This window comes from Mytilus californianus, unplaced genomic scaffold, assembly GCF_021869535.1.
Source record: "Mytilus californianus isolate M0D057914Y unplaced genomic scaffold, xbMytCali1.0.p SCAF_4, whole genome shotgun sequence".
Taxonomy (NCBI): Eukaryota; Metazoa; Mollusca; class Bivalvia; order Mytilida; family Mytilidae; genus Mytilus; species Mytilus californianus.
In genome coordinates this window covers 85,863,150-85,881,732 of record NW_026262690.1, presented here as the reverse complement: position 1 = coordinate 85,881,732, position 18,583 = coordinate 85,863,150, and positions in this window count along the sequence as shown.

Below are 18,583 nucleotides of genomic sequence, written 5' to 3'. Positions count from 1 at the left end.
AGCTGATCGTCTATGTCATGGATTGTTTGGGCTGTCCCAATCTTACTCCCACGTTGTTTGCTTTTTTCGAATGAGTTATCCGAGGTCAGAAGGTCAAAATGACGTAATTGGACAATGACGTAAACATTTAAGCATTCTACGGGAAAATGCACGAATGTGAAACTTATAGTCATCAAAACATGAAAACATAAACTAAACAAACCATGAAAATAAATTGCTTAATGCCAATTATGACAATCAATCAATTTCATTCAAACCTGTTTTAGTATGTTATTGTAAATCGTTTAAGCATGCTAATAATATAGCTTTCTTCGTCTTTTACGTCAGTAGTAATAGTGGGTTAAATTAGGGAAATAGCAAAGATTTTCTTTAACCTAGAGCGCTTCGATCCAAAAGTATTGCTGTCTTTTTCCTATTAGAATAGAAATTATTCATGGGGGCTTGAATTTATTTTGATTTTACCACGGATTGTCGCTTTATGTTGATATTTTACCCTCGCTTTCGCTCGTAGTAAAATATTTAGCATCAAGGTCTAACCGATGGTAAAATTCAAGCACCATTGAAATTTATCTTAAACAAACCATCATGCTTTAGACTTTAAACTACTACGTTAAACCCTGTGTGTTATGCAATATTAAACTGTACTATCCTTGCATTTCAAAAGTTTGGTACTGAAAAATATTTTCCTTGGATTGTATACAGATAGTTATATAAAATTTATGCTGGTTATAAATCCTTGCCACGTTGAACAATACACGTATCTGATTTGAGAGTAGAATTATTTCTACGTGTATATGTACAATGGCTCAACGATTTATCATCTTATTAATCCATTCTGATTGTATCCTGTTATATAACTCAGTATCAGGAAGCTTTCGTGTTATTTTTTTTAACATAATCTGGGTTCAGTTTGAGTTCTTATTTCTAAGATTAGTATTGTCAGTTTATTCAATATTCAGTTCACATATTTTACATAGAATTCTAGACATGTGGTTAAATTGTTCTTCAATATGACTGATGAGAGTTTCAATTTTGTTCATAGATATTCAAAACCGTGTTTGGATTGTTTAAGAAATAAGGAGAACTTCCAGTTATTTGAAATTAGATTTCCTTATTGGATTTATGATACAATTCTGAATCTCTTTTTTTTTTGTAATGTTTACTTGTTCTGAACATTATTGTTAATTTAAATCTACCTGCATCACATTTATTTTCAAAAAAAAAGATTCTTACAAAAGTAGAAAAAACATGTGTGTTGTGCGTAGTATATTGGTGTGAATATGTTACTAGTAATCATATTTTGATATTTGGTGTTACTTTCATCGGATCAGTAACTTTTTTTCATATGATTTGGTCTACACAAGACATTGATTTTCAAATGAAAACACACTTGTCTTTTAGATTTTCCCATATGCAGGGCCTGTGATGTTAATGCATAGAATTGTTTTGTTTTGTGTCTAGTTTCAAATATGAAAAATATTTTATTGGAAACCTCGATAGTTCCTGTATCAAATTTATGTCGTTTCCTTGCAATAACTTATACACCGATCAACGAATGCTATTCAAAGGAGTAGGTCCGGTAAGGGCCGATTTTGGCCTCAAATTTCAGGTTCATATGACGAAGGATTTTGGACACTTTTTGAACACTAAAGTGTCTATTTCAGTTGATTCTATTAGTTTATGTGAAAGATTTTAACTGATTTAGTCATTAAAAACGCTCCGATTCAAGCTTAAAATATGAAAAATATATCAAATATGCCAAAAATGTCACTTTTTAGATGGTTTTTGTCAAAAATGAAAGTGGCCGCATCCGTGTTCATCCTCAACCTTTATATATGTTATGTATTATCATCAAATACAACTTACATTTCAATATTAAGAATGAACACAAATGCGGCCACTTTCATTTTAGACGGAAACCGTCTAAAATTTAACTAAAATGCTAAAATTGTGAAGATTTCAGTAATTTAGCCTGACTAAAGGATGCTAGTACCCGATATATGTGCATTTTATTGTCAAAAACAGCCCATATTTATGTAGCAGAAGCATTCTTCTTACCAATAAATAACTTAAAGTTTACATTTTAACAATTTTGTAAAACTGCTATATTTTGGGGCCAAAAAGGGGTCTTACTGGACCTACTCCTTTGATATGTTGTCACTGATATTAAAACGGAGGCCAAGTTTGATATTGATACTCTTGCCATTCAGGAGTGATGGTCATTGATAGATTGGAAAATGATACTTTATGTCCGTTTAGAATATTACTTATTAACAGTTCAACCATTGCTTTTCAAATTTCAATGTGTTGTTACTGATGACTAAATGGAGGTCAAATTCGATTTTGACGATTTTCACTTTACAGTTCAGAAGTTATGGTCATTGACAAATTGGAAAAAAAACACTCTATGTTGTTCTAGTAACTTACTTATTAACATTTTAACCTATTCTTTTCAAGTTTTATTATGGTATTACTGATAACACAGTGGAGGTCAGATTTGATACTGATGATTTTTACTTTTTCCATTCAGAGTTAGATTATCGATAGCTAGGAAATGATACTTTATGTCGTTCTGGACAATTACTTATTAACTGTTCAACCAATGCTTTTCAAAATGTTGTTACGGACGACAAACTGGTCGTCAACTTATGATCCTTGATAAATTGGAAGATAAGCACATAACCTGGCAATTCAAAGAAGCCTGAAAATGCCTTCTTTATACACCAAACCCCGTTTGCTGTCAATTTCATTTCTTGTTGTATTTATAGCTTGAGCAGGCAATTTGATTTTGAAATACTACATCAAATATCTTGATTAATTTCACAATTGAGTCGTTTGAATCGTTTGATGGTTTGGTAAATGCTGTATATAATTAGAAGTGTTTTAAAATGATTTTTCAACCATTGCAACATCTATCGTTAAGATCAAAGACCTGCTTTTCTGAATTAGATAAATAATTCAAAACATACCTTTCATTTCACCAGTTTTCCATCTGTTTTTTGTCAATCGATTATTTTCTTTATTATTTCTAATCGATTTTAACGGAAAGGCTTTAGCTTCATGAATTATAAGATATCATATCGCAAAAAGCGTACTCAACCATGAAATACATTTGCTATCAAGCAATTAATTAGAGTTGCATTGTATATATGTTGCTGCTAAATTTCTGATATAAATTTATAAAAGTATAAAAAAAAAATATATACTATTTTATCATTCAGGAAAAATGTACGAAAGAACACAGATTTTAGATTAATTATTATCTATATATTTCCAGGTATGGCATTTCTGCTATTTTCTGTTTTGTTTTATAAATAGTAGATCACAACAGAATCTTCAACTATATAAATCAAATCTATATGACTAAGATGATACTATTAAACGATAAATGACTCTGCTGTCAAGATGCTCGTAGTGTTTAATATGTTGACATTATTGCAAAGTACCATTATATTTCTTCATGCAGGTAAGTTTCTAAATTAGTTTTATAGTAATTTGTCTAACATTTTAATAAATAAAGCTTTATCAAAATTGCACTTAGAAAATAAAATTGAGATAAACTGTTACTTGATATTGGTATTGATAAAGTTGCGCGTTTGACTTTGTAAGGTTTAATGAACTTCCCCTTTTTAAATTTACTTTGGGTTCGGGGTTTTTGTTTATACTTCTGTACTTTATTTTTCAAGCCTTTTAACCGTAAAAAGAGTTATGGAATTGTGTTATCAAAATATATTGACCTAATGGGGAAATTATTAGGAAACTGAGCTTCTGAATCTATCAGGCAAATCTTACCTCAGATGGTTTCGCTACATGTATGTTTTGGTCTCTTTTGGTCAAAAAGCTTCCCAATTACCATTTCACCACGACTTTAAATGTTTTGATTTTGAGATTAGTTTCCAATGAAGGTAAATCCAGAAAAGCGCTTTGGACACGCAAAATATAATTTCATCACCTAGCGCTTCGTGTATAATGCTGCTGGTAAGTCCCTGAGACTATCATCAGTCAACAAGTCAGTTTTCCGTATCTAACATAATTTATAAACTACATTTCTTATTTCTTATTGATTCCATGGATTAATTCACAAATTGTTTAGAAATTATGTCACCATTGCAATATTCATCTTATGTTGTGGAGACTATTCTGTTGAGGTCCTTTTTGATCATTTAGCTTCTCAAGTTGTAAACATCCCCGTTCTCATTTATATGTTTTTGCGATAATGCACTAATCCGTATTTGCTATTTGCCTTCGTACTTAGATTTGGAATGGATAAATGAAATTTGATTTTCAGAAGACTTCTGTTCCGCTATCTAATTATGTTTGAGTTTTGAGCTTTGATGATGAAAGTAAATCAAGAAAGCACTTTGAACCCATCCAGTTTATATAATCTTATTTTCATTTCTTAACACTATCAGTACCTCAAATCTATTAAGATAGTTAAACCACGCGTTGTAGAACATTTTGTCAATAGAACAGAAACGTAGAAAAATAGGAAATAGTTCAATAGAAACCTTCCATTCCCAACATGATTCTGTTGAGAAGTGTTAGACGGACAGCAATTGTTGATCTATGACATCATGGACAGGGGAAATGGGGATTGTTGTTGATCAAAACTATAATAGTAGCCAAACTAACATTCACCACATGTGTAATATAAAAATAAATGTTTCATTTCATAATATGGAAGATAGAAATATATCCCGTATGAGCCTATAAAACTGACAACACTTAAACGGTCTTAACAAAGTATCCTCATTTTGGTCTCAATTATAGTCGATTGATGGACATCCCAACTCCACTCATTTCCGATTTGTTGAATGAGAGGGATCTATAAATAATATTCAACAAATATTTCCTGCACTTCTTTCGAGTCGATAATTTGTGATTCATTGTTAACTTTGTCAACATTTCGGTAAATCCGAAATATTCATGAAATATTTCCCAATCAAAGCTTTCCATGAAACAATCATAATATTGCTTTTTATCGGGAAGCACATATTCGAGGCAACAGTAGTTTATCGATGATAACATATCGGAGAACCCAATTTAAATATATAAATCAAGAGGAGAGCAAACACAGAAGGAACCGTATGAACAACAAATTGAGCTAAACCAAAAGATTCTATAGGGTAAGTGTCGCTTGCAATATATGCAATTACCATGATGCAAATCCACAATCGAGCTCGACAAAACATGGCTAAATTCACTTAGAAAAAAGGAACAGGTGGAAATGAAAAAATGAAACGAGCGGCGAATATTTCTGCAACGTGTACATGCGCTGATCTGTAATAAAAAAATAAACTTTCAGGGGAACATTGTATTTATAAATACGTTGAAACAACAAGGGGTCGGTTGGGGAAAAGAAATATGGTAATCTTTGGACGTCTCCAGTTCGGTCGTTAAAGTGGGTCGTTCATTTTTGTATGTGCGGGATGTATAAATTTGTAGCAATCTCCGGTCAGAGTGGCAAGGTTAAATCAGATGCGGCTTGTGAAGGGAGAGTCCCACGCACTCTCTCTACGTTCCAAAACCCAGAAAACATTTTTCTGAGCGATACATTGGTGGCCTGTTGTCCCCTTTTAAACATACCTTCATTTCCAGTGGGAACCCAAATTGCATGCCCTTTACCCGGTCGGTCTACCATGCAGTCCTAACCTATTTTATAAATTGTTAATTTGTTCTTTTTCTGAATATGCTTTATATAATTGAAACTGTATGTTAATCGAGCAAATATCAATCAATATATTATAGGACAACTCATATAGTGCAGAAATAGTTTTAGTAGGGAACAAATGTGTGAGGCGTCCGAACCTGGCAAGTATCCCCAATCTAACACAACATCGTTTCCAGTAGCAAAGCCATAACGGCTTGAAAAGAACATTTTCATTCTCATTGCTAAAACAAACTTTATTTCTAGAACTACGGCAAAGAAAGAGAATAGATCATTCCTACTTTTGGTAGGGTCTCTGTTGCTGAAGCAGAATCATTCTACAATTCCTTCACTATACATAAAATGAATGTAATACCTCACTTAGTGTTTCTGTAGATAATCCTTTTTTCTATATAAATTGATGAAATTAATCAACATGACCTTAACTTTAAAACATTCAATGTAGACAGCAACCCTTACTCTTTTTTACCTTGATAAATACAATTTCCCTATACAATTCCAATACAAATGGGACGACTTTTTCTTATCATTAACGTTCCGTTTTTTTTATGACGGATCCTTTTATTCCATCTTTTATTATTAAACATTATCCATTTTGATGAGAGTTATATTAAATGTTTCAACAAATACTGGACTTATTTATTATATAATTAACTCTAACGAGGTTTGCTAGCGGTACCTTAGCTAGTTTCATAAACTCATATGTTTTTGTTACATACACTACTTGTTAATTTGATTGTCTAATATATATATATATATATATATTGCTAATATTTCCCAAGAAGTTTTTTTTCGTTACTTCAACAGGTGATTCGGCCAAGGAAGCTGTCCAGCTAGCTTTAGAATATGTAAGTAGAGTCGAACAAAGTCCTTGCACTGGAGGTAACGAGGAGACGCTAGATTTACTCTTTAACCATACCGACTGGGAAGCCTACGTCAAACCGGCAATATTTACGTCAAGGTTCATCACATCAGTTTTGCTTGAAAACAATGGTTCACTCGATTCACTGACAGATGAAATATTTTTCTCTTTAGTGAAGAGTATTGTAAATGGTCAGAAAACTATATTTGGATTTGGCATTGCACTAGAACCAGGGGTATACTCTAAATATTCTTCGTTTGCTCCATACGCTTACCATAAATATGATACTGTATATGTCCATGATATAGCGTTATCGTATAACTACCAAGACAACAACAACATATTGTGGTATTATAACTTAAAGAAAAGGAACTGGGAAAATGCAACAAGAACACTTTCAAAAACTAAATTTAGGTAGGTTGTAAATTTAATTATTTTATTAATCATATGAAAAGTACTAAAGTGTATTTCATATTCACACTTTTCAGTACGTCACATATATATATATCTATAAGTATCTAATTTCATGTAGCCCCTTATGGACCCATTAATATTAAATAAAATATTCTGGTTGTATACGCCTTATACATCTTGTGTCTGGAGTTAACGAAATGGAACAGTAACGGATTGATCATTATTATATCAGTACATTACTACAAATGGTGAAAAAAAAATAGTTAAAAGGCAAAATCTATTATGAACTTGCGGAGCATAGAAAACTAAAACTTTGCCTGGGAGTAGAAAGACGATAGTTTTAAATGATTTTAAATAAACTCATCATAGATACCATCATAAATTTTTGAACGCCAGACCCGCGTTTCGACTCAAAAGACTTAAAATTTTTAAGAAAGTTTTAACATGACATTACATCGATCTGATTGAAAATACAGAATTCGGAAGCAAATATTTCATTAGTCGTTAATAATGATTAGATCAAAAACTTGAACGGTTTCTTTACAGATATTTGTAATTTATTCAGGAGTAATACCACCATTGATTTTCCCCTATTAGTCTTTGTTAAATTTACATATTTCCAAAAATTGTGCAGAATTTATCTTTGTTTCAAATAGAGAAATACATGTCATTTGTAAAGTTTTATCCTGTCCATTACTACAGACAAAATTTAATATCGCATTTCATTGCATATAAGATAATAACAATCACTGGAAGTTAACCAATTAAATCTTCACTCCTTTTTCCCCTGTTTACAAGCTTCGGTGACCATGTTACCTCAAGTTTCCAAAATATCTTATAGAAACACCAAACAAATAAAGGATGATGCTTTGAAACACCCAAAATATATATTTAGGGTGCAGAATTTTTTTTCTAAAATGAAATGGAGGGTTAACTTCCCAAAACTGTCAAATTCAAGGGAATATTTCTTTTCGATCCTTTTTGGTATGAAACCGGATGTGACATACTATTATTTGGTGGTATTAAATAAAGGCAACAGTAGTATACCGCTGTTTGAAACTCATAAATCGATAGAGATAAAAACAAATCCGGGTTACAAACTAAAACTGAGGGAAACGCATCAAATATAAGAGAAGAACAACGACACAACAAAAACACAACATTAAAATGTAACACACACAGACACGAACTATAATATAACAATGGCCATTTTCCTGACTTGGTACAGGACATTTTAAAAAAAAAATGGTGGGTTGAACCTGGTTTTGTGGCATGCCAAACCTTTAATAATTACACATAAAAGATGCAGGATCTGTATTTTATCAAATTGGACAACATATAAAGTAAACTGTATTGAATTATCTTTACCTTGATTAATCCAAATCATGCAGAAACAATAAGAACCGAAAGTTTGAAATACAAAACATATATAAAATTGATATAATGCTTGCAAAAAATGGAATGAGTCTGGGATCAAAACCAAACCTTGTCTAAGGTATCCTTAACACATCCGATGCTAATTTTTTTTTTTATTAAATTCACATTATATATAACTTTTATAAAATGTGTTAAAATTACAAAAGTATATACTGTTGGTAATGAAAATATATTAAATTCAGTGTGTTGATTATTAAATAAGTAAATTTTATCTTTGCATTGAGAAAATTTTCATTGATACTGTGTTGTCGGTCTATAGGCGGAACCAGTTATTCATACAAAAAGACCAAACCCTGATTGATAAAAAGTTAATCATTTTGAAATATATCCAACACCAAGCTAATTACTGCTCTGTATCAGGTCAGGAAATATATCCTTGGCGGAGCAAGATACAGTTTTACTGATAACCAATATTGAAGACGGTTTTTGGACCAAACCGTACTTTGACTGTGGCGGAGGGGACATTTGGATGGTTACATTTACAACGCCTATATTTTCCCTAGATTTAAGCGGGAAACCTAAGTTTCAGTAAGTGTCATATGATAATTTCTGATACCTTAGTTTATAAATCTTTTTTTTTTGAAAATGTCAAGTACCTGAAACTCTCATGAAAAAAACCAAATGGTTTTTTAATTTTCTTTCAAATATTGATGTTTTTGGAAGTTAACTGAAAAAATACTGAAAAAAATAAAACAAAGAGGATGGTTTAGATTAAACAAAAACTTGGGCAGATCTATCACATAATAATTAGCCTGTCCCAAGCTAGTGTTTTTTGTATGTCATAATTGTGTTTTGATTGATATTTTTAGCTTTTTCTATTCTTTTAAATTGATGTTGAAGTAGATGATTGATAATTTCAACTTAATTTAGTTACAAAATATTTAGATGTGGGCGTGTTTAATTTATGCGCCTGTCCCAAGTCAGGAGCCTCTGGCCTTTGTTAGTCTATGTTTTTTGATTTTAGTTCATTTATATGTTTTGGAGTTTAGTGTGACGTCCATTTTCACTGAACTAGCACACAATTTTATTTAGGGGCCAGCTCAGGACCACCTCCGGGTGCGTGATTTTCTCGCTGCATTGAAGACCCATTGGTGGTCTTCGGCTGTTGTCTGCTTTTTGGTCGGGTTGTTGTCTCTATGATATATTCCCCATTTCAATTCTCAATTCAATTAAATTGCCATATTGTGAAGACATCTGTCTATTATTGTTCAAAGCGCAATGTGCCTCTCTGAGTGTATTTGTGATAATTTTTTAGGGTTGCTGTTTCATAGACGTATCGTGTCTTGTTTGTGGATCTTTTTTACCACGTTGATTAAAATTCAAATCCTGTGTCCAAGCTTCATCTTCAAGAATCTGAAAACGCTCCGTTTTAATTTCTGTTTTAAAGAAGGCTGAACATTTCATTGAATGATGTTATAATAACCAGAACAGAAAGTAAAACAGAGTATTGTCAGATCCCTGTAAACAAAGTTTGGACACAGGATCTTTATTTTAATCAGATTGGTTGAGAATACGACTGAAAGAGATAATGACTTGAAATCATAGAAACTATTGTTGTATTGGATTTTTTTTATTTATCCTTGTATAATGATTCTCCAATTTTTTATTTTGTTCAATATATGTATTATCGGTATTTATCAGTCAGGCAAATCATACAATCTATACTTGCCTGGAGTCAATGACACAATTATTTTTTTCCGAGTAGCACTTTGAATGATAGATGTTAGAATTGTAAATTCATTTAATCTGTGTTTATAGTTTCTCTCTAACGAATAATACTGTAATATTTGCTAAACATAATATACAAAGTCATTCACAGATTTGCTCAGGAGAAAAATTAGTAATATGTTATCTCCATATAACGAAAACCTTAGTCGATATGGCAACCACAAATTAGCACAAATTATGTTTTGCTGAATGATCCCATATAAAAATTTAAATGTATTGGTTTTTTTCATATGTGATTTATTACTTTCTATACCTTTTTTAGGGGACTACTTTTTGGACTTTAACATGATCCCTTTGTTTTTTATTTATTAAGAGGTGTAGTAGGAGTAGATATAGAGCTAACAAATATCGACATCAACCAGTGTGATCCTGATACCAGTAGTTATAATGTCTTGGATGTTTTCCGAGGAACTCATAAATGTTTTCTGACAACAGAGGTAACACATATTACTTACTTTCTGGGTAAAGACATTTTATCAGTATAAGTCGACTATCTATTGATTCAATCTTTGCTTATATAATACACTAAAACGTTATAAAAATAAGAAAGATAACAATAATATGTAGCTAGTTTTTCATTCATTGATATCAAAATCAAAATTCATACCGATGAAAATAATATTCAAGGATCTACAGTGTTAAATTGATAAATATTCATTCAAATCCAAAACTTCATTAAAGACACCTTTGGGATATGAAAACACCGTAAGACTGTCCCCCCAAAAAAGTCTATTTTTGTGGACTTCAGATTGTTGATGATTGGTTTTTTGTATCTTTATTCACAGATATCTACAGGTTAGATTTTTTAAATCTTTATCTTTATTTTATATTAAAGAAGCTCATCTCGATGATGACAGTTTAAGATCGATTCTTTTTGTTTAAATGACAGTGACATGTTTTAAACTATGATTTTTGCCTTTGTATAACAAGATATCTTTATGTCTACTTTGTTTAGTTTTAAGACAAAAAATACGAATAAAATCATAAAGCTTGTAACTATACGAGGGATAAATAAATACGGTTGTCATTTCTGATGTCTGCTCTCTCTTTCAGCATTTGTAGCATGAATAAATAAGTAGAAAATCATACGTTTATTAAACTTCTGGAACAGCTGATATATTTACATACATGTACAATGTTCTAACACCTATATAATTTACATAAGGGGCGGAGCTACAAAAATAATATTCTTGCTTGTATTTTTGTGCGGACCAAACGGGAATATCTTAAATTCTACAATGCAAATAAATCCGATGCGAGGGTTACAGCTATCTGCACTGCTTCTTTCATCTTAACTACGCTGATTACGTATAAAATATACGAGGCATACAGCTAAATAAAGGCAACAGTAGTATACCGCTATTCGAAATTCATAAATCGATTGAGAAAAAAACAAATCCGGGTTACAAACTAAAACTGAGGGAAACACATCAAATATAAGGGAGAACTACGATACAACAGAAACACAACATTAAAATGTAACACACACAAAAGAAACGAACTATAATAAAACAATGGCCATTTTCCTGACTTGGTACTGGACATTTTAAGAAAAAAATGGTGGGTTGAACCTGGTTTTGTGGCTAGCCAACTCCCGCTTTTATGGCAATGTTCAATATAACATTAAAATGACAACATTACATGACAGGACTATACAATACAAATAAATTGGAGAACATATAGGACAGAGAAACATACGAATAATAGCTAACAAAAAGTAGCAGTTTAAAATTTAATACGCAAGACGCGCGTTTCGCTGCTTCTTACCTCTAGGAACCCCTAGGATCAAATGTAAACACAGTGAAGATTGATGAACTTGACCTTGCTCTGGTATTTATTTATAATTTACCTGAAGTAAACATTCTTAGCAGGAAGAAAAACGCTTACAGAAAATATAGGATTCCTTGACTCAAAATGCTTATTTTAATAAACTATCGTGACTAAACCAATCTATGTATATCTACTCTTCCAGTTAAGAACTCAGAAGTGCACACTTTCGGGTTCACGCTTAGAATATTGACCCAACGGTAACGTTTTGAACAACACAAGCCAAAGTTGCGCCACACTTGACGTAATTGATACAGCTAATAACTTAAAGTAAAACATACGTTAATTGTTCATTGCAATATACTTAAAACAAAGAATAACTTCTGATAACTTATACAAAATATCAAAATACACAAGTAACAATATGGCATTACTTGGGGATCATCAGTGAACACAATTACAACACAAGATATTAATATTTGCGTTGGCATTTTTAATGAAATAAGGTAGGACTCATTTGTTCAAACTATCTTCTATAAGTTAAGAATAAGGAATACTTGTGTAAATGGTAGATAAATCAAATGTTTTTCTTTTATACTTTTGTCCGAGGAGAGGGACTTCAATTGTATTTATTTAGCAGATCTGAGTTTTTAAGAACTCGAATCTACTTTTTACCCCCGGTCTTAGATGTCCTTAGCCGTATTATAATCCTTGTACGTATTTTTTCTAACCACTAGATATTAGCAACTAGTAGATCACGTTTCGTTTTCGTGTACTATCAGCGAAGTTAACATAAATCTCATTGATTCGGTAGTTCTTGTTTTTTTAATAGATTTTACTTTTAACAAAATGTTGAATTATCCGAAATAATAAGGATTTCTACAAACATGCATGGAATTTCATAACCGTATTTGGTACAACCTTTTGACATTATAGTTTTCAAGGAGAAACCAAAGATACGAAAGGGACATTCAAACTCATAAGTCGAAAATAAACTGACAACGTCATGGCAAAAAATAAGAAAAGGACAAAATGGCAAGCAATAGTAAACAAAACACAACATAGACAGCTAAAGACTGAGCAACACGAACCCCACAAAAAATCCTAAGGTGATCTCATGTCCTCCGGAAAAGTAAGCGGATCCTACTCGACATGCGGCATCCGTCGTTTTGTTCCTGTTAGAACATTCGGTAAAAAGTCTAATTCGGTAGGTCACATTCTGGGAAAGGAGGACGGGATTCAATTAATATTTGTACTTGATTTCGTTTTAAGACAATGTGCGAACTAGCATTGAAAAATTGAATGGCAAGACTGCATCATACGTTAAAAAACAATGACATCAGCATCATTGTGCATGACTCAATTATGATTGCACATTCTTCTGTTAAGTTGTACTTTGTCTATTGAGTTTCTATGTGTCATTTTGTTTTTCTTTGTTGAAGTTGTTTGTCTTTTTAGTGATTAAGATTATAACACAATGTTGACTGCTGTACACTAATTTTTGACATTATAACCTATTATGCCGTTTGTTTTGCTCACACATTGTTGTCGATATAAAGGAATTATATGCGACTGTCATACAACTGAGATGTTTATCTAGCTATAAAACCAGGTTTGATCCACCATTTTCTACATAAGGAAATGCTGTAGCTATAAAGGCAACAGTAGTATACCGCTGTTCGAAATTCATAAATCGATTGAGAAAAAAACAAATCCGGGTTACAAACTTAAACTGAGGGAAACACATCAAATATAAGAGGAGAACTACGACACAACAGAAACACAACATTAAAATGTAACACACACAGAAACGAACTATAATATAACAATGGCCATTTTCCTGACTTGGTACTAGACATTTTAAGAAGAAAATCAAGTCAGGAATATAACAGTTGTTTTGCATTGGTTTTATGCTTTTGATTTTGCCATTTGATGATGGACTTTTTTTGAATTTTCCTTGAAGTTTGGTATATTTGTTATTTTACTTTTCATTCGCAACCATATACCAATCCGTAAACGTAACTCTGTAATCCGTTTTTTGATGATTTGCAATTCAGATGACCCATTGAGACGCAAGAGTTTTCAGTAAGAACAAATAATATTAAGATTTGTCTATAAATAATTAACGCGATTTATCTGCAGCTTTACAGAAATAACATAAATAAAGAATCATATATCTAAAATAGAAAGAAATCACAATAAGTTCTTTAAGATGTTTATTATATTTTAATATCCTTTTATTTTGTTTTCTCTTTAGTGTAGGTTTCTGAAAGGACAAGGTTTTAAACGAGGTGCTTATCAGTGTGTCTGCAGCAAAGGGTACTACTTTCCAGATATGAACGCTCAGGTTAAAGCTTTCAGTGGTCTAAAAGTGGAAAACGCCTCGTATGCAAACCAATATAAGTGTTCACCCTGTATGGAGGGTTGTACGGAGTGTGTTGATGACTCACCATGCCTTTATCAGTTCATGTTATTATACAGGTTTCCTGTTTTACTTGTTACTCTTCTGACGTGTATTGGTATTGGAGTTTTGTCTACTGCAACTGTTTGCTTCCGAAATGAATTGGTACCTATTTTAAGCTCACCTGGCCCGAAGGGCCAAGTAAGCTTTTCTCATCACTTGGCGTCCGTCGTCCGTCGTCCGTCGTCGTCCGTCGTCGTCAGGCGTCGTCCGTCGTCGTCCGTCGTCGTCGTTAACTTTTTACATTTTGAACTTCTTCTAGAGAACCACTGAATGGAATGAAACCAAACATGGCATGAATGTTCCTTATGAGATGCTGACCAAGTGTTGTTACTTTGTAGCGGATCCATCAACCAAGATGGCCGCCAGCGGGGGACTTAGTTTAACATTGGACCATATGGGAAATACATACAAATGTCTTCTTTTAGAGAACCACTGAATGGAATGAAACCAAACATGGTATGAATGTTCCTTATGAGGTGCAGACCGAGTGTTGTTACTTTGAAGCCGATCCATAATCCAAGATGGCCGCCAGCGGGGGACTTAGTTTAACATGGGACCCTATGGGAAATACATACAAATGTCTTCTTTTGGAGAACCACTGAATGGAATGAAACCAAACATGGCATGAATGTTCCTTATGAGGTGCTGACCAAGTGTTGTTACTATGAAGCCGATCCAAAATCCAAGATGGCCGCCAGCAGGGGACTTAGATTAACATTGGACCCTATGGGAAATACATACAAATGTCTTCTTTTAGAGAACCACTGAATGGAATGAAACCAAACATGGCAAGAATGTTTCTTATGAGGTGCTGACCAAGTGTTGTTACTTTGAAGCTGATCCATCATCCAAGATGGCCGCCAGCGGGGGGCTTACTTTAAAATAGGAGCCTATGGGAAATACATACAAATGTCTTCTTTTAAAGAACCACTGAATGCAATGAAACCAAACAAGGCATGAATGTTCCTTATGAGGTGATGACCAAGTGTTGTTACTATGAAGCCGATCCATAATCTAAGATGGCCGCCAGCGGAGGACTTAGTTTAACATAGGACCCTATGAGAAATACGTACAAATGTTTTCTTTTAGAGAACCATTGAATGGAATGAAACCAAACATGGCATGCATGTTCCTTTTGAGGTGCTGACCAAGTGTTGTTACTTTGAAGCTGATCCTTCATCCATGATGGCTGCCAGATGGGGACAATGTTTAACAAAGGACCCTATGGACAAAACATACAAATGTCTTCTTTTAGAGAACCACATACTGAATGGATTGAAACCAAACAAGGCATGAATGTTCCTTATGAGGTGCTGACTAAGTTTTGTTACTTTGAAGCTGATCCTTCATCCATGATGGCCGCCAATGGGGGGACTTCCTTTAACATAAGACCCTATGGGAAATACATACAAATGCTTCTTCTAGAGGTGCACTGAATAGAATGAAACCAAAACATGGCATAAATGTTTCTTATGAGGTGCTGATTAAGTGTTGCTACTTTATTGCCGATTTACTGTTCAGGATGGCCACCAGGATTTTTTATTAAATTACAGGACCAATATTAAACAAAATTTGGCCTCACTCATTATTAGGGTATCTGTTATGATTTTAATCTATTTTTACATGATTTCCAAAACCAAAGTAGAATCAGGTGAGCGACATAGGCTCTTGAGAGCCTCTAGTGTTTTAAAGGAGGGGTATACGTTAGCGGAGACGCCGACCCTACACACATTAAAGCAAGAAATGCATTTAGTGGACATATGACTGTCGTCAACAATAGAAAACTCTCTATACTTTATTCCAACATATATAATGTTCCGAGTTTAGACAATAATGGAGGAAACCAACAATACGAGGAGCGAGCACATTTATTACCTACTGTTAAACCGACCATTTAAAGTAACGGAAATCAATATTGATAAAACAGTCGAAAAACGTTTCGTTGAACTAGATTTTGTCTGAAAGTCGGTAAACATAATTATTTTGAAGATTCATGGGCGACAAATCGACATAAATTATTCTAAATATGTCTTTCATTCCTTCTTTAAGCATTGAATGAGGAATACTTGAATGTATAAATGATAAAAAAAATTAAATGTGTGTATATTATTGCACGAAGAGAGGGACTTAGTACTTGAGAACACTCAATTCTTTTTTAAGTATCAACATTTCATTCACACAGCTCCTAAAGAAGGTAGTGCCATAGTAACTATGAGGCCCGGTTCACAAATAACGTAGTCAACTTCAAGTTTTATTTATTCGGCTTGTTATCCTTAATTATTGACCAGATTTCTTTCAATCGTTGTTCACTTTCAAAGGGAAGTTTTACATTAAGTGTTTCATTTCCTGTTTAAACAGGAATCAGATCTAGTTCAGCATACTCCTCCACGGGCGAAACGTTGAACAGTTACAAAGGATTGTCTGTAGTCTACATGTAATTCCCTGTGTAGGAAGTAGTGAGACTCTTTTTTCACATTTTTCGTTTGGTTAAAAGCCTCAAACAGAAAGTATTTAAAATATGTTTCAATAAACGACTCTGTTGTAAGTCCAATATTTTTTTAACTGCATAAGTCCAATATTTAAATCCTTCGAGGTATTGTACATCAAAATGAGGTTCCTTAATTGTTATATACTATTTAAATCATTTTCAAACAGAATTACCTGTTTTATATTGTGTTTGTAGACTACTGTCAAATTGATATTGGTCAAACGGAAAATTCAAACTTAAACCTAACACTATCATCAAAAGGATTAGAAGACCAGTGCTGAGAACATTTATCAAATACAATAATACAAAAACACAAAAAGTGGTCTATAAAGAAGAAAAGTTGACTAAAACACAAACGTTTCGACTAAGTGGAGATATGATTATCTTCATCTCTGACGATCTGTTTCGTTCCATGTTGGTTGTGTATTTGCTTCTGTAATTCATATGCTTACCATTAAAAAGTACCAATCTTAATGCACCATAGGAGTGCATTCCGACACTCAAAACATCATACCGATGATCAAAATATTTTAAATCAAAAACTACTTATAAACGTTTACGAATACAGGATATCATGTAACCTCACATAAAATATTTCTAGTATTAAAATTTATAAAAATATTAAAAAACAACAATGTTCAAATAAGTAGTAACAAACGAAAGGAAATAAACTGAAGATAGCATCTTGCTCCATCAGAATACCATCGGAAACAAACACGAAAAAGTACTTTTCGTAAAAAAAGATAGAGCATTTGAAAATATTTTTAAATATTTATTACCAGGCAATAAAGACTGGAAGTCCAATTTTCTTGTTGCTCATGTGTGGAGGGGGAATATTGATATGCAGTACGGTAGGTGTACTAATAGGAAAATTATTTCCTTCAGGGTTAAAATTAGAATGTCCTTTTTTTTCTTTTCTTACTACATTCGTCGCCAAAAACTTAACGAAAATTTATAAAATGTTTCATTTATGCTGACATTTTGTAATATAAAGACGAAAAACCATTTCTTATGACATTCGGTCAAAACGAATCTGCGTTATTGGTATTCAAAAATAAGAGCTAGAGAGATAGTGCTGATCTGCCTTGAAAGACTGATCGAGGTTCAAATATATGTTTATGTTTTGTATATAGATTTTCATATTGGCACATGCATATCCTGTTAGTATTGAAATAAAAAAAATGGTGTTTAGAATTTCTACAAATTTTAGGGATTCTTTGCCTATCCAAAAGCTAAAAGATTGCTCTGCATATCACAGAACTTGGTATATCATATAGGTTTCAACTTGATGTATGGTGCGCTCGTAATAAAGACTTGGAGGTATGTTTGTATTTCGTGATAATATGTATTTAAAGTTCCATACTTGTATTTTCGGGATAGGTATTTTTTGTTCTATGCTTGTGTTTTCGCGATTAAATGTATTCATTGCTCCATGTTTGTATTTCGTCATTATATGTATAAATTGTTCCATGCTTCTTTTTTCAAGAGTCAAGTAAATGAATCAAAAACTGACCAATGAATCACCAGAAGTGCGTTTCATCATCAGTTCAGTAGTCAGTAATTCAGTACTGTCATGATTTATAACCAATCTTTATACAATTGTCCGTCAATAAATTTCGAAATTATTAGAAACTAAAGTTTCAACTCCATCAGGCAAAGTGGACCTTAGACGGATTTGTCTATTTTTTATGTCCTTTTTAGTTCTACAGCTCTTCAACTGTTTAGGTTCTTATACATCCTTGGGTTTCAAATATT